The following is a 15,262-nucleotide window of genomic DNA, read 5'->3' as shown; positions in this document are numbered from 1 at the left end:
CTCTTTCCGCCACAGTATAAAAAAGCCTAGCACACCTCATGATTGGACTAAGAAATTCCTGTCATTTAGTTGGAAATGATTTTCCCATTATCCCCAAAAACTCCTCACTGTGTCTAAGAACGCTTTTTTTCACAGGACAATACAGATCAGATTGACTTGAAAGGTCCTTTCACGCGACTACAGAATGCCTCTCATTCCACTAAAAGATACGCCAGTGCCTACAATAGCCTAGGACTAGACTATGAGTCCCAATGTAGAAAGACCACAAGTCCACAGATATGCCTGTTTATTTACACATCTGTATTATCATCAGCGTGTGACTGTAAAGGCGGGACCTCGCGCTCTCTGTAACGCGCTCCATTGGCAACATCAGTTAAATGTCGTTGGTTCAATCCCTCGCGGATGTTGTTTTTATTCCCATTTGTAACTGGGAAATACTGTCGCTGCAATACATATGTCTTAATCAAGCTAGTGGTTATTGACGTAAATGGCAGTGTTATAATGTTTCATGTACTGCAAATGTCACCACATAATGCGCTCTTAATTAGATTTGGTTGAAATACATTACAGTCACCCGATGAAAAAGTGTGCAAAGAGCATTAAAGAAACAAAAGGTTCATAACAGTAACAGGACATATCGAATTGTTTCAGTCCTCCACAGAGATTGCCAATGTATTAATGGAAATTCTAAAATATCTGCCCAACTGCCGTGACATTGCCTCACCGCAATGCCGTGACTCGGATTCGAACCGAGGTTGCTGCGGCCACAACACAGAGTACTAACCACTATACGATCACGGTGAGCTACTTGGGCTGCTACAATGTGTCGTTCCACCTCTATCATAAGCTGTACTCCATCTGTGATGTCATGACTCATGTTTGAATTAAAGGTTGGTTGTGATGTTATCCAGGAGAATAAGTGGACACCTGATCCCCAGTCACTTATTTAAGATCTCAATAATCAAGTCAGAATCCAAATGAAAGTCATCAAAGTGGAGCCAATTAGAAATAATATAGTTACACAAACCTGGCAATCGTGCGGCAGCCAGGGCCGATAATGGCCCGCAAGCCTGAGAGCAGGAAAGTGTGAGAGCAGTGATGGTCTTGTGAGAGTTTACAGCTGTTATTGACCCTGTCCCCTTCCATTGCAGAGTTTTCTCCCTATAAGAAGTGCAGAGGCTCCCTCCGGGGTGCTAATAGTAAATTTATTTTTTTGCGCAGGAGAAGTGCTCTTCACCAATTGCACGTGCCAAATCACCCGAAGGCCACCACCATAAAATTCAGGCATTCATGTTCATGGTCCTCCATGTTATGTCCTTATAAAGGGATGCATGTTCATGATGACTCCATGTCACACCTGCATACAAGGATGCATGTTCATGCCGCCTCATTCTCTTGGCTTCATACAGGGATTTTATCTCCTCCCTGTCTCACCCTCATGCAGGGATGCATGACCAATGCTCCTTCACTTCTCGCCCGCATATATGGATGCACGTTCATGTCTCCTCGTTCTCTCGGCTTCATACAGGGATTTTATCTCCTCCCTGTCTCACCCTCAGGAAGGGATGCATGATCAATGCTCCTTCCCGTCTCGCCCGCATACATGGATGCACGTTCACGCCTCCTCCTTCTCTCGGCTTCATACGGGGATCATATCTCCTCCCTGTCTCACCCTCATGCAGGGATGCATGACCAATGCTCCTTCCCTTCTCGCCTGCATACATGGATGCACGTTCACGCCTCCTCCTTCTCTCGGCTTCATACGGGGATCATATCTCCTCCCTGTCTCACCCTCATGCAGGGATGCATGACCAATGCTCCTTCCTGTCTCGCCCGCATACAGGGATGCACGTTCACGCCTCCTCCTTCTCTCGGCTTCATACGGGGATCATATCTCCTCCCTGTCTCACCGTCATGCAGGGATGCATGACCAATGCTCCTTCCCTTCTCGCCTGCATACATGGATGCACGTTCACGCCTCCTCCTTCTCTCGGCTTCATACGGGGATCATATCTCCTCAATGTCTCGCCCTCACTTCCAACATGTGTAACTTCTTGTTCTCTTTGACGTCTGGGGCATGGGTGGCTACTGCACAGCTCTAGATGTCGCCCTCCTGCAAGGTGCTATGAAAAGCACTTTTCCACATTGGACGTGCTATATTAACCCCCTCTCCCCAAATACAATAAAAATAAAGAAATATATGTGCTTCCATAATGTCTACCTTCTAATGTTTCATATGTGTAAGCACATTGTCCTCCTCCTGACCACATTCTAAAACTATGTGCAAATTGTTCCTTCCATAAACTGTCACTTCCTTGGCCCTTTATTTATAATGACTGTTATACTCTCTCTCTTTCCGCCACAGTACAAAAAAGCCTAGCACACCTCATGATTGGACTAAGAAATTCCTGTCATTTAGTTGTAAATGATTTTCCCATTATCCCCAAAAACTCCTCACTGTGTCTAAGAACGCTTTTTTTCACAGGACAATACAGATCAGATTGACTTGAAAGGTCCTTTCACGCGACTACAGAATGCCTCTCATTCCACTAAAAGATACGCCAGTGCCTACAATAGCCTAGGACTAGACTATGAGTCCCAATGTAGAAAGACCACAAGTCCACAGATATGCCTGTTTATTTAAACATCTGTATTATCATCAGCGTGTGACTGTAAAGGCGGGACCTTGCGCTCTCTGTAACGCGCTCCATTGGCAACATCAGTTAAATGTCGTTGGTTCAATCCCTCGCGGATGTTGTTTTTATTCCCATTTGTAACTGGGAAATACTGTCGCTGCAATACATATGTCTTAATCAAGCTAGTGGTTATTGACGTAAATGGCAGTGTTATAATGTTTCATGTACTGCAAATGTCACCACATAATGCGCTCTTAATTAGATTTGGTTGAAATACATTACAGTCACCCGATGAAAAAGTGTGCAAAGAGCATTAAAGAAACAAAAGGTTCATAACAGTAACAGGACATATCGAATTGTTTCAGTCCTCCACAGAGATTGCCAATGTATTAATGGAAATTGTAAAATATCTGCCCAACTGCGGTGACATTGCCTCACCGCAATGCCGTGACTCGGATTCGAACCGAGGTTGCTGCGGCCACAACGCAGAGTACTAACCACTATACGATCACGACGAACTACTTGGGCTGCTACAATGTGACGTCCACCTCTATCATAAGCTGTACTCCATCTGTGATGTCATGACTCATGTTTGAATTAAAGGTTGGTTGTGATGTTATCCATGAGAATAAGTGGACACCTGATCCCCAGTCACTTATTTAAGATCTCAATAATCAAGTCAGAATCCAAATGAAAGTCATCAAAGTGGAGCCAATTAGAAATAATATAGTTACACAAACCTGGCAATCGTGCGGCAGCCAGGGCCGATAATGGCCCGCCAGCCTGAGAGCAGGAAAGTGTGAGAGCAGTGATGGTCTTGTGAGAGTTTACAGCTGTTATTGACCCTGTCCCCTTCCATTGCAGAGTTTTCTCCCTATAAGAAGTGCAGAGGCTCCCTCCGGGGTGCTAATAGTACATTTATTTTTTTGCGCAGGAGAAGTGCTCTTCACCAATTGCACGTGCCAAATCACCCGAAGGCCACCACCATAAAATTCAGGCATTCATGTTCATGCGTCCTCCATGTTATGTCCTTATAAAGGGATGCATGTTCATGATGACTCCATGTCGCACCTGCATACAAGGATGCATGTTCATGCCGCCTCGTTCTCTTGGCTTCATACAGGGATTTTATCTCCTCCCCTGTCTCACCCTCATGCAGGGATGCATGACCAATGCTCCTTCCCTTGTCGCCCGCATACATGGATGCACGTTCATGTCTCCTCGTTCTCTCGGCTTCATACGGGGATTTTATCTCCTCCCTGTCTCACCCTCAGGAAGGGATGCATGACCAATGCTCCTTCCCGTCTCGCCCGCATACATGGATGCACGTTCACGCCTCCTCCTTCTCTCGGCTTCATACGGGGATCATATCTCCTCCCTGTCTCACCCTCATGCAGGGATGCATGACCAAGGCTCCTTCCTGTCTCGCCCGCATACATGGATGCACGTTCACGCCTCCTCCTTCTCTCGGCTTCATACGGGGATCATATCTCCTCCCTGTCTCACCCTCATGCAGGGATGCATGACCAATGCTCCTTCCCTTCTCGCCTGCATACATGGATGCACGTTCACGCCTCCTCCTTCTCTCGGCTTCATACGGGGATCATATCTCCTCAATGTCTCACCCTCACTTCCAACATGTGTAACTTCTTGTTCTCTTTGACGTCTGGGGCATGGGTGGCTACTGCACAGCTCTAGATGTCGCCCACCTGCAAGGTGCTATGGAAAGCACTTTTCCACATTGGACGTGCTATATTAACCCCCTCTCCCCAAATACAATAAAAATAAAGAAATATATGTGCTTCCATAATGTCTACCTTCTAATGTTTCATATGTGTAAGCACATTGTCCTCCTCCTGACCACATTCTAAAACTATGTGCAAATTGTTCCTTCCATAAGCTGTCACTTCCTTGGCCCTTTATTTATAATGACTGTTATACTCTCTCTCTTTCCGCCACAGTATAAAAACGCCTAGCACACCTCATGATTGGACTAAGAAATTCCTGTCATTTAGTTGGAAATTATTTTCCCATTATCCCCAAAAACTCCTCACTGTGTCTAAGAACGCTTTTTTTCACAGGACAATACAGATCAGATTGACTTGAAAGGTCCTTTCACGCGACTACAGAATGCCTCTCATTCCACTAAAAGATACGCCAGTGCCTACAATAGCCTAGGACTAGACTATGAGTCCCAATGTAGAAAGACAACAAGTCCACAGATATGCCTGTTTATTTAAACATCTGTATTATCATGAGCTTGTGACTGTAAAGGCGGGACCTCGCGCTCTCTGTAACGCGCTCTATTGGCAACATCAGTTAAATGTCGTTGGTTCAATCCCTCGCGGATGTTGTTTTTATTCCCATTTGTAACTGGGAAATACTGTTGCTGCAATACATATGTCTTAATCAAGCTAGTGGTTATTGACGTAAATGGCAGTGTTATAATGTTTCATGTACTGCAAATGTCACCACATAATGCGCTCTTAATTAGATTTGGTTGAAATACATTACAGTCACCCGATGAAAAAGTGTGCAAAGAGCATTAAAGAAACAAAAGGTTCATAACAGTAACAGGACATATCGAATTGTTTTAGTCCTCCACAGAGATTGCCAATGTATTAATGGAAATTGTAAAATATCTGCCCAACTGCCGTGACATTGCCTCACCGCAATGCTGTGACTCGGATTCGAACAGAGGTTGCTGCGGCCACAACGCAGAGTACTAACCACTATACGATCACAGCGAGCTACTTGGGCTGCTACAATGTGACGTTCCACCTCTATCATAAGCTGTACTCCATCTGTGATGTCATGACTCATGTTTGAATTAAAGGTTGGTTGTGATGTTATCCATGAGAATAAGTGGACACCTGATCCCCAGTCACTTATTTAAGATCTCAATAATCAAGTCAGAATCCAAATGAAAGTCATCAAAGTGGAGCCAATTAGAAATAATACAGTTACACAAACCTGGCAATGGTGCGGCAGCCAGGGCCGATAATGGCCCGCCAGCCTGAGAGCAGGAAAGTGTGAGAGCAGTGATGGTCTTGTGAGAGTTTACAGCTGTTATTGACCCTGTCCCCTTCCATTGCAGAGTTTTCTCCCTATAAGAAGTGCAGAGGCTCCCTCCGGGGTGCTAATAGTACATTTATTTTTTTGCGCAGGAGAAGTGCTCTTCACCAATTGCACGTGCCAAATCACCCGAAGGCCACCACCATAAAATTCAGGCATTCATGTTCATGCGTCCTCCATGTTATGTCCTTATAAAGGGATGCATGTTCATGATGACTCCATGTCACACCTGCATACAAGGATGCATGTTCATGCCGCCTCGTTCTCTTGGCTTCATACAGGGATTTTATCTCCTCCCTGTCTCACCCTCATGCAGGGATGCATGACCAATGCTCCTTCCCTTCTCGCCCGCATACATGGATGCACGTTCATGTCTCCTCGTTCTCTCGGCTTCATACGGGGATTTTATCTCCTCCCTGTCTCACCCTCAGGAAGGGATGCATGACCAATGCTCCTTCCCGTCTCGCCCGCATACATGGATGCACGTTCACGCCTCCTCCTTCTCTCGGCTTCATACGGGGATCATATCTCCTCCCTGTCTCACCCTCATGCAGGGATGCATGACCAATGCTCCTTCCTGTCTCGCCCGCATACATGGATGCACGTTCACGCCTCCTCCTTCTCTCGGCTTCATACGGGGATCATATCTCCTCCCTGTCTCACCCTCATGCAGGGATGCATGACCAATGCTCCTTCCCTTCTCGCATGCATACATGGATGCACGTTCACGCCTCCTCCTTCTCTCGGCTTCATACGGGGATCATATCTCCTCCCTGTCTCACCCTCATGCAGGGATGCATGACCAATGCTCCTTCCTGTCTCGCCCGCATACATGGATGCACGTTCACGCCTCCTCCTTCTCTCGGCTTCATACGGGGATCATATCTCCTCCCTGTCTCACCCTCATGCAGGGATGCATGACCAATGCTCCTTCCCTTCTCGCCTGCATACATGGATGCACGTTCACGCCTCCTCCTTCTCTCGGCTTCATACGGGGATCATATCTCCTCAATGTCTCACCCTCACTTCCAACATGTGTAACTTCTTGTTCTCTTTGACGTCTGGGGCATGGGTGGCTACTGCACAGATCTAGATGTCGCCCACCTGCAAGGTGCTATGGAAAGCACTTTTCCACATTGGACGTGCTATATTAACCCCCTCTCCCCAAATACAATAAAAATAAAGAAATATATGTGCTTCCATAATGTCTACCTTCTAATGTTTCATATGTGTAAGCACATTGTCCTCCTCCTGACCACATTCTAAAACTATGTGCAAATTGTTCCTTCCATAAACTGTCACTTCCTTCGCCCTTTATTTATAATGACTGTTATACTCTCTCTCTTTCCGCCACAGTATAAAAAAGCCTAGCACACCTCATGATTGGACTAAGAAATTCCTGTCATTTAGTTGGAAATGATTTTCCCATTATCCCCAAAAACTCCTCACTGTGTCTAAGAACGCTTTTTTTCACAGGACAATACAGATCAGATTGACTTGAAAGGTCCTTTCACGCGACTACAGAATGCCTCTCATTCCACTAAAAGATACGCCAGTGCCTACAATAGCCTAGGACTAGACTATGAGTCCCAATGTAGAAAGACCACAAGTCCACAGATATGCCTGTTTATTTAAACATCTGTATTATCATCAGCGTGTGACTGTAAAGGCGGGACCTCGCGCTCTCTGTAACGCGCTCCATTGGCAACATCAGTTAAATGTCGTTGGTTCAATCCCTCGCGGATGTTGTTTTTATTCCCATTTGTAACTGGGAAATACTGTCGCTGCAATACATATGTCTTAATCAAGCTAGTGGTTATTGACGTAAATGGCAGTGTTATAATGTTTCATGTACTGCAAATGTCACCACATAATGCGCTCTTAATTAGATTTGGTTGAAATACATTACAGTCACCCGATGAAAAAGTGTGCAAAGAGCATTAAAGAAACAAAAGGTTCATAACAGTAACAGGACATATCGAATTGTTTCAGTCCTCCACAGAGATTGCCAATGTATTAATGGAAATTCTAAAATATCTGCCCAACTGCCGTGACATTGCCTCACCGCAATGCCGTGACTCGGATTCGAACCGAGTTTGCTGCGGCCACAACGCAGAGTACTAACCACTATACGATCACGGCGAGCTACTTGGGCTGCTACAATGTGACGTTCCACCTCTATCATAAGCTGTACTCCATCTGTGATGTCATGACTCATGTTTGAATTAAAGGTTGGTTGTGATGTTATCCATGAGAATAAGTGGGCACCTGATCCCCAGTCACTTATTTAAGATCTCAATAATCAAGTCAGAATCCAAATGAAAGTCATCAAAGTGGAGCCAATTAGAAATAATATAGTTACACAAACCTGGCAATGGTGCGGCAGCCAGGGCCGATAATGGCCCGCCAGCCTGAGAGCAGGAAAGTGTGAGAGCAGTGATGGTCTTGTGAGAGTTTACAGCTGTTATTGACCCTGTCCCCTTCCATTGCAGAGTTTTCTCCCTATAAGAAGTGCAGAGGCTCCCTCCGGGGTGCTAATAGTAAATTTATTTTTTTGCGCAGGAGAAGTGCTCTTCACCAATTGCACGTGCCAAATCACCTGAAGGCCACCACCATAAAATTCAGGCATTCATGTTCATGCGTCCTCCATGTTATGTCCTTATAAAGGGATGCATGTTCATGATGACTCCATGTCACACCTGCATACAAGGATGCATGTTCATGCCGCCTCGTTCTCTTGGCTTCATACAGGGATTTTATCTTCTCCCTGTCTCACCCTCATGCAGGGATGCATGACCAATGCTCCTTCCCTTCTCGCCCGCATACATGGATGCACGTTCATGTCTCCTCGTTCTCTCGGCTTCATACGGGGATTTTATCTCCTCCCTGTCTCACCCTCGGGAAGGGATGCATGACCAATGCTCCTTCCCGTCTCGCCCGCATACATGGATGCACGTTCACGCCTCCTCCTTCTCTCGGCTTCATACGGGGATCATATCTCCTCCCTGTCTCACCCTCATGAGGGGATGCATGACCAATGCTCCTTCCCTTCTCGCCTGCATACATGGATGCACGTTCACGCCTCCTCCTTCTCTCGGCTTCATACGGGGATCATATCTCCTCCCTGTCTCACCCTCATGCAGGGATGCATGACCAATGCTCCTTCCTGTCTCGCCCGCATACATGGATGCACGTTCGTTCACACCTCCTCCTTCTCTCGGCTTCATACGGGGATCATATCTCCTCCCTGTCTCACCCTCATGCAGGGATGCATGACCAATGCTCCTTCCCTTCTCGCCTGCATACATGGATGCACGTTCACGCCTCCTCCTTTTCTCGGCTTCATACGGGGATCATATCTCCTCAATGTCTCACCCTCACTTCCAACATGTGTAACTTCTTGTTCTCTTTGACGTCTGGGGCATGGGTGGCTACTGCACAGCTCTAGATGTCGCCCACCTGCAAGGTGCTATGGAAAGCACTTTTCCACATTGGACGTGCTATATTAACCCCCTCTCCCCAAATACAATAAAAATAAAGAAATATATGTGTTTCCATAATGTCTACCTTCTAATGTTTCATATGTGTAAGCACATTGTCCTCCTCCTGACCAAATTCTAAAACTATGTGCAAATTGTTCCTTCCATAAACTGTCACTTCCTTGGCCCTTTATTTATAATGACTGTTATACTCTCTCTCTTTCCGCCACAGTATAAAAATGCCTAGCACACCTCATGATTGGACTAAGAAATTCCTGTCATTTAGTTGGAAATGATTTTCCCATTATCCCCAAAAACTCCTCACTGTGTCTAAGAACATTTTTTTTCACAGGACAATACAGATCAGATTGACTTGAAAGGTCCTTTCACGCGACTACAGAATGCCTCTCATTCCACTAGAAGATACGCCAGTGCCTACAATAGCCTAGGACTAGACTATGAGTCCCAATGTAGAAAGACCACAAGTCCACAGATATGCCTGTTTATTTAAACATCTGTATTATCATCAGCGTGTGACTGTAAAGGCGGGACTTTGCGCTCTCTGTAACGCGCTCCATTGGCAACATCAGTTAAATGTCGTTGGTTCAATCCCTCGCGGATGTTGTTTTTATTCCCATTTGTAACTGGGAAATACTGTCGCTGCAATACATATGTCTTAATCAAGCTAGTGGTTATTGACGTAAATGGCAGTGTTATAATGTTTCATGTACTGCAAATGTCACCACATAATGCGCTCTTAATTAGATTTGGTTGAAATACATTACAGTCACCCGATGAAAAAGTGTGCAAAGAGCATTAAAGAAACAAAAGGTTCATAACAGTAACAGGACATATCGAATTGTTTCAGTCCTCCACAGAGATTGCCAATGTATTAATGGAAATTCTAAAATATCTGCCCAACTGCCGTGACATTGCCTCACCGCAATGCCGTGACTCGGATTCGAACCGAGGTTGCTGCGGCCACAACGCAGAGTACTAACCACTATACGATCACGGCGAGCTACTTGGGCTGCTACAATGTGACGTTCCACCTCTATCATAAGCTGTACTCCATCTGTGATGTCATGACTCATGTTTGAATTAAAGGTTGGTTGTGATGTTATCCATGAGAATAAGTGGACACCTGATCCCCAGTCACTTATTTAAGATCTCAATAATCAAGTCAGAATCCAAATGAAAGTCATCAAAGTGGAGCCAAATAGAAATAATATAGTTACACAAACCTGGCAATGGTGCGGCAGCCAGGGCTGATAATGGCCCGCCAGCCTGAGAGCAGGAAAGTGTGAGAGCAGTGATGGTCTTGTGAGAGTTTACAGCTGTTATTGAACCTGTCCCCTTCCATTGCAGAGTTTTCTCCCTATAAGAAGTGCAGAGGCTCCCTCCGGGGTGCTAATAGTAAATTTATTTTTTTGCGCAGGAGAAGTGCTCTTCACCAATTGCACGTGCCAAATCACCCGAAGGCCACCACCATAAAATTCAGGCATTCATGTTCATGCGTCCTCCATGTTATGTCCTTATAAAGGGATGCATGTTCATGATGACTCCATGTCACACCTGCATACAAGGATGCATGTTCATGCCGCCTCGTTCTCTTGGCTTCATACAGGGATTTTATCTCCTCCCTGTCTCACCCTCATGCAGGGATGCATGACCAATGCTCCTTCCCTTCTCGCCCGCCTACATGGATGCACATTCATGTCTCCTCGTTCTCTCGGCTTCATACGGGGATTTTATCTCCTCCCTGTCTCACCCTCGGGAAGGGATGCATGACCAATGCTCCTTCCCGTCTCGCCCGCATACATGGATGCACGTTCACGCCTCCTCCTTCTCTCGGCTTCATACGGGGATCATATCTCCTCCCTGTCTCACCCTCATGAGGGGATGCATGACCAATGCTCCTTCCCTTCTCGCCTGCATACATGGATGCACGTTCACACCTCCTCCTTCTCTCGGCTTCATACGGGGATCATATCTCCTCCCTGTCTCACCCTCATGCAGGGATGCATGACCAATGCTCCTTCCTGTCTCGCCCGCATACATGGATGCACGTTCACGCCTCCTCCTTCTCTCGGCTTCATACTGGGATCATATCTCCTCCCTGTCTCACCCTCATGCAGGGATGCATGACCAATGCTCCTTCCCTTCTCGCCTGCATACATGGATGCACGTTCACGCCTCCTCCTTTTCTCGGCTTCATACCGGGATCATATCTCCTCAATGCCTCACCCTCACTTCCAACATGTGTAACTTCTTGTTCTCTTTGACGTCTGGGCCATGGGTGGCTACTGCACAGCTCTAGATGTCGCCCACCTGCAAGGTGCTATGGAAAGCACTTTTCCACATTGGACGTGCTATATTAACCCCCTCTCCCCAAATACAATAAAAATAAAGAAATATATGTGCTTCCATAATGTCTACCTTCTAATGTTTCATATGTGTAAGCACATTGTCCTCCTCCTGACCAAATTCTAAAACTATGTGCAAATTGTTCCTTCCATAAACTGTCACTTCCTTGGCCCTTTATTTATAATGACTGTTATACTCTCTCTCTTTCCGCCACAGTATAAAAATGCCTAGCACACCTCATGATTGGACTAAGAAATTCCTGTCATTTAGTTGGAAATGATTTTCCCATTATCCCCAAAAACTCCTCACTGTGACTAAGAACATTTTTTTTCACAGGACAATACAGATCAGATTGACTTGAAAGGTCCTTTCACGCGACTACAGAATGCCTCTCATTCCACTAGAAGATACGCCAGTGCCTACAATAGCCTAGGACTAGACTATGAGTCCCAATGTAGAAATACCACAAGTCCACAGATATGCCTGTTTATTTAAACATCTGTATTATCATCAGCGTGTGACTGTAAAGGCGGGACTTTGCGCTCTCTGTAACGCGCTCCATTGGCAACATCAGTTAAATGTCGTTGGTTCAATCCCTCGCGGATGTTGTTTTTATTCCCATTTGTAACTGGGAAATACTGTCGCTGCAATACATATGTCTTAATCAAGCTAGTGGTTATTGACGTAAATGGCAGTGTTATAATGTTTCATGTACTGCAAATGTCACCACATAATGCGCTCTTAATTAGATTTGGTTGAAATACATTACAGTCACCCGATGAAAAAGTGTGCAAAGAGCATTAAAGAAACAAAAGGTTCATAACAGTAACAGGACATATCGAATTGTTTCAGTCCTCCACAGAGATTGCCAATGTATTAATGGAAATTGTAAAATATCTGCCCAACTGCGGTGACATTGCCTCACCGCAATGCCGTGACTCGGATTCCAACCAAGGTTGCTGTGGCCACAACGCAGAGTACTAACCACTATACGATCACGGCGAGCTACTTGGGCTGCTACAATGTGTTGTTCCACCTCTATCATAAGCTGTACTCCATCTGTGATGTCATGACTCATGTTTGAATTAAAGGTTGGTTGTGATGTTATCCAGGAGAATAAGTGGACACCTGATCCCCAGTCACTTATTTAAGATCTCAATAATCAAGTCAGAATCCAAATGAAAGTCATCAAAGTGGAGCCAATTAGAAATAATATAGTTACACAAACCTGGCAATGGTGCGGCAGCCAGGGCCGAAAATGGCCCGCCAGCCTGAGAGCAGGAAAGTGTGAGAGCAGTGATGGTCTTGTGAGAGTTTACAGCTGTTATTGACCCTGTCCCCTTCCATTGCAGAGTTTTCTCCCTATAAGAAGTGCAGAGGCTCCCTCCGGGGTGCTAATAGTAAATTTATTTTTTTGCGCAGGAGAAGTGCTCTTCACCAATTGCACGCGCCAAATCACCCGAAGGCCACCACCATAAAATTCAGGCATTCATGTTCATGCGTCCTCCATGTTATGTCCTTATAAAGGGATGCATGTTCATGATGACTACATGTCACACCTGCATACAAGGATGCATGTTCATGCCGCCTCGTTCTCTTGGCTTCATACAGGGATTTTATCTCTTCCCTGTCTCACCCTCATGCAGGGATGCATGACCAATGCTCCTTCCCTTCTCGCCCGCATACATGGATGCACGTTCATGTCTCCTCGTTCTCTCGGCTTCATACGGGGATTTTATCTCCTCCCTGTCCCACCCTCGGGAAGGGATGCATGACCAATGCTCCTTCCCGTCTCGCCCGCATACATGGATGCACGTTCACGCCTCCTCCTTCTCTCGGCTTCATACGGGGATCATATCTCCTCCCTGTCTCACCCTCATGCAGGGATGCATGACCAATGCTCCTTCCTGTCTCGCCCGCATACATGGATGCACGTTCACGCCTCCTCCTTCTCTCGGCTTCATACGGGGATCATATCTCCTCCCTGTCTCACCCTCATGCAGGGATGCATGACCAATGCTCCTTCCTGTCTCGCCCGCATACATGGATGCACGTTCACGCCTCCTCCTTCTCTCGGCTTCATACGGGGATCATATCTCCTCCCTGTCTCACCCTCATGCAGGGATGCATGACCAATGTTCCTTCCCTTCTCACCTGCATACATGGATGCACGTTCACGCCTCCTCCTTTTCTCTGCTTCATAGGGGGATCATATCTCCTCAATGTCTCACCCTCACTTCCAACATGTGTAACTTCTTGTTCTCTTTGACGTCTGGGGCATGGGTGGCTACTGCACAGCTCTAGATGTCGCCCACCTGCAAAGTGCTATGGAAAGCACTTTTCCACATTGGACGTGCTATATTAACCCCCTCTCCCCAAATACAATAAAAATAAAGAAATATATGTGCTTCCATAATGTCTACCTTCTAATGTTTCATATGTGTAAGCACATTGTCCTCCTCCTGACCACATTCTAAAACTATGTGCAAATTGTTCCTTCCATAAACTGTCACTTCCTTGGCCCTTTATTTATAATGACTGTTATACTCTCTCTCTTTCCGCCACAGTATAAAAAAGCATAGCACACCTCATGATTGGACTAAGAAATTCCTGTCATTTAGTTGGAAATGATTTTCCCATTATCCCCAAAAACTCCTCACTGTGTCTAAGAACGCTTTTTTTCACAGGACAATACAGATCAGATTGACTTGAAAGGTCCTTTCACGCGACTACAGAATGCCTCTCATTCCACTAAAAGATACGCCAGTGCCTACAATAGCCTAGGACTAGACTATGAGTCCCAATGTAGAAAGACCACAAGTCCACAGATATGCCTGTTTATTTAAACATCTGTATTATCATCAGCGTGTGACTGTAAAGGCGGGACCTCGCGCTCTCTGTAACGCGCTCCATTGGCAACATCAGTTAAATGTCGTTGGTTCAATCCCTCGCGGATGTTGTTTTTATTCCCATTTGTAACTGGGAAATACTGTCGCTGCAATACATATGTCTTAATCAAGCTAGTGGTTATTGACGTAAATGGCAGTGTTATAATGTTTCATGTACTGCAAATGTCACCACATAATGCGCTCTTAATTAGATTTGGTTGAAATACATTACAGTCACCCGATGAAAAAGTGTGCAAAGAGCATTAAAGAAACAAAAGGTTCATAACAGTAACAGGACATATCGAATTGTTTCAGTCCTCCACAGAGATTGCCAATGTATTAATGGAAATTCTAAAATATCTGCCCAACTGCCGTGACATTGCCTCACCGCAATGTCGTGACTCAGATTCGAACCGAGGTTGCTGCGGCCACAACGCAGAGTACTAACCACTATACGATCACGGCGAGCTACTTGGGCTGCTACAATGTGACGTTCCACCTCTATCATAAGCTGTACTCCATCTGTGATGTCATGACTCATGTTTGAATTAAAGGTTGGTTGTGATGTTATCCATGAGAATAAGTGGACACCTGATCCCCAGTCACTTATTTAAGATCTCAATAATCAAGTCAGAATCCAAATGAAAGTCATCAAAGTGGAGCCAAATAGAAATAATATAGTTACACAAACCTGGCAATGGTGCGGCAGCCAGGGCTGATAATGGCCCGCCAGCCTGAGAGCAGGAAAGTGTGAGAGCAGTGATGGTCTTGTGAGAGTTTACAGCTGTTATTGACCCTGTCCCCTTCCATTGCAGAG

General features: G+C 45.6%; 1 non-coding gene across 1 annotated transcript; it reads right to left on the bottom strand.

Annotated features, from left to right (window-relative positions):
- Window positions 1–10,136: 10,136 nt before the first annotated feature.
- On the bottom strand, window positions 10,137–10,208 carry TRNAH-GUG (transfer RNA histidin (anticodon GUG)). Its single transcript has one exon. It is a non-coding gene; the product is annotated as a tRNA-His (tRNA).
- Window positions 10,209–15,262: the final 5,054 nt, after the last annotated feature.

Source organism: Ambystoma mexicanum (assembly GCF_040938575.1).
Source record: "Ambystoma mexicanum isolate Mex_15411 chromosome 12 unlocalized genomic scaffold, UKY_AmexF1_1 Mex_chr12_unloc.1, whole genome shotgun sequence".
In the NCBI taxonomy this organism is placed as follows: Eukaryota; Metazoa; Chordata; class Amphibia; order Caudata; family Ambystomatidae; genus Ambystoma; species Ambystoma mexicanum.
Note: the sequence above shows the minus strand (reverse complement) of the source record. Positions and strands in the feature narration are given on the sequence as shown.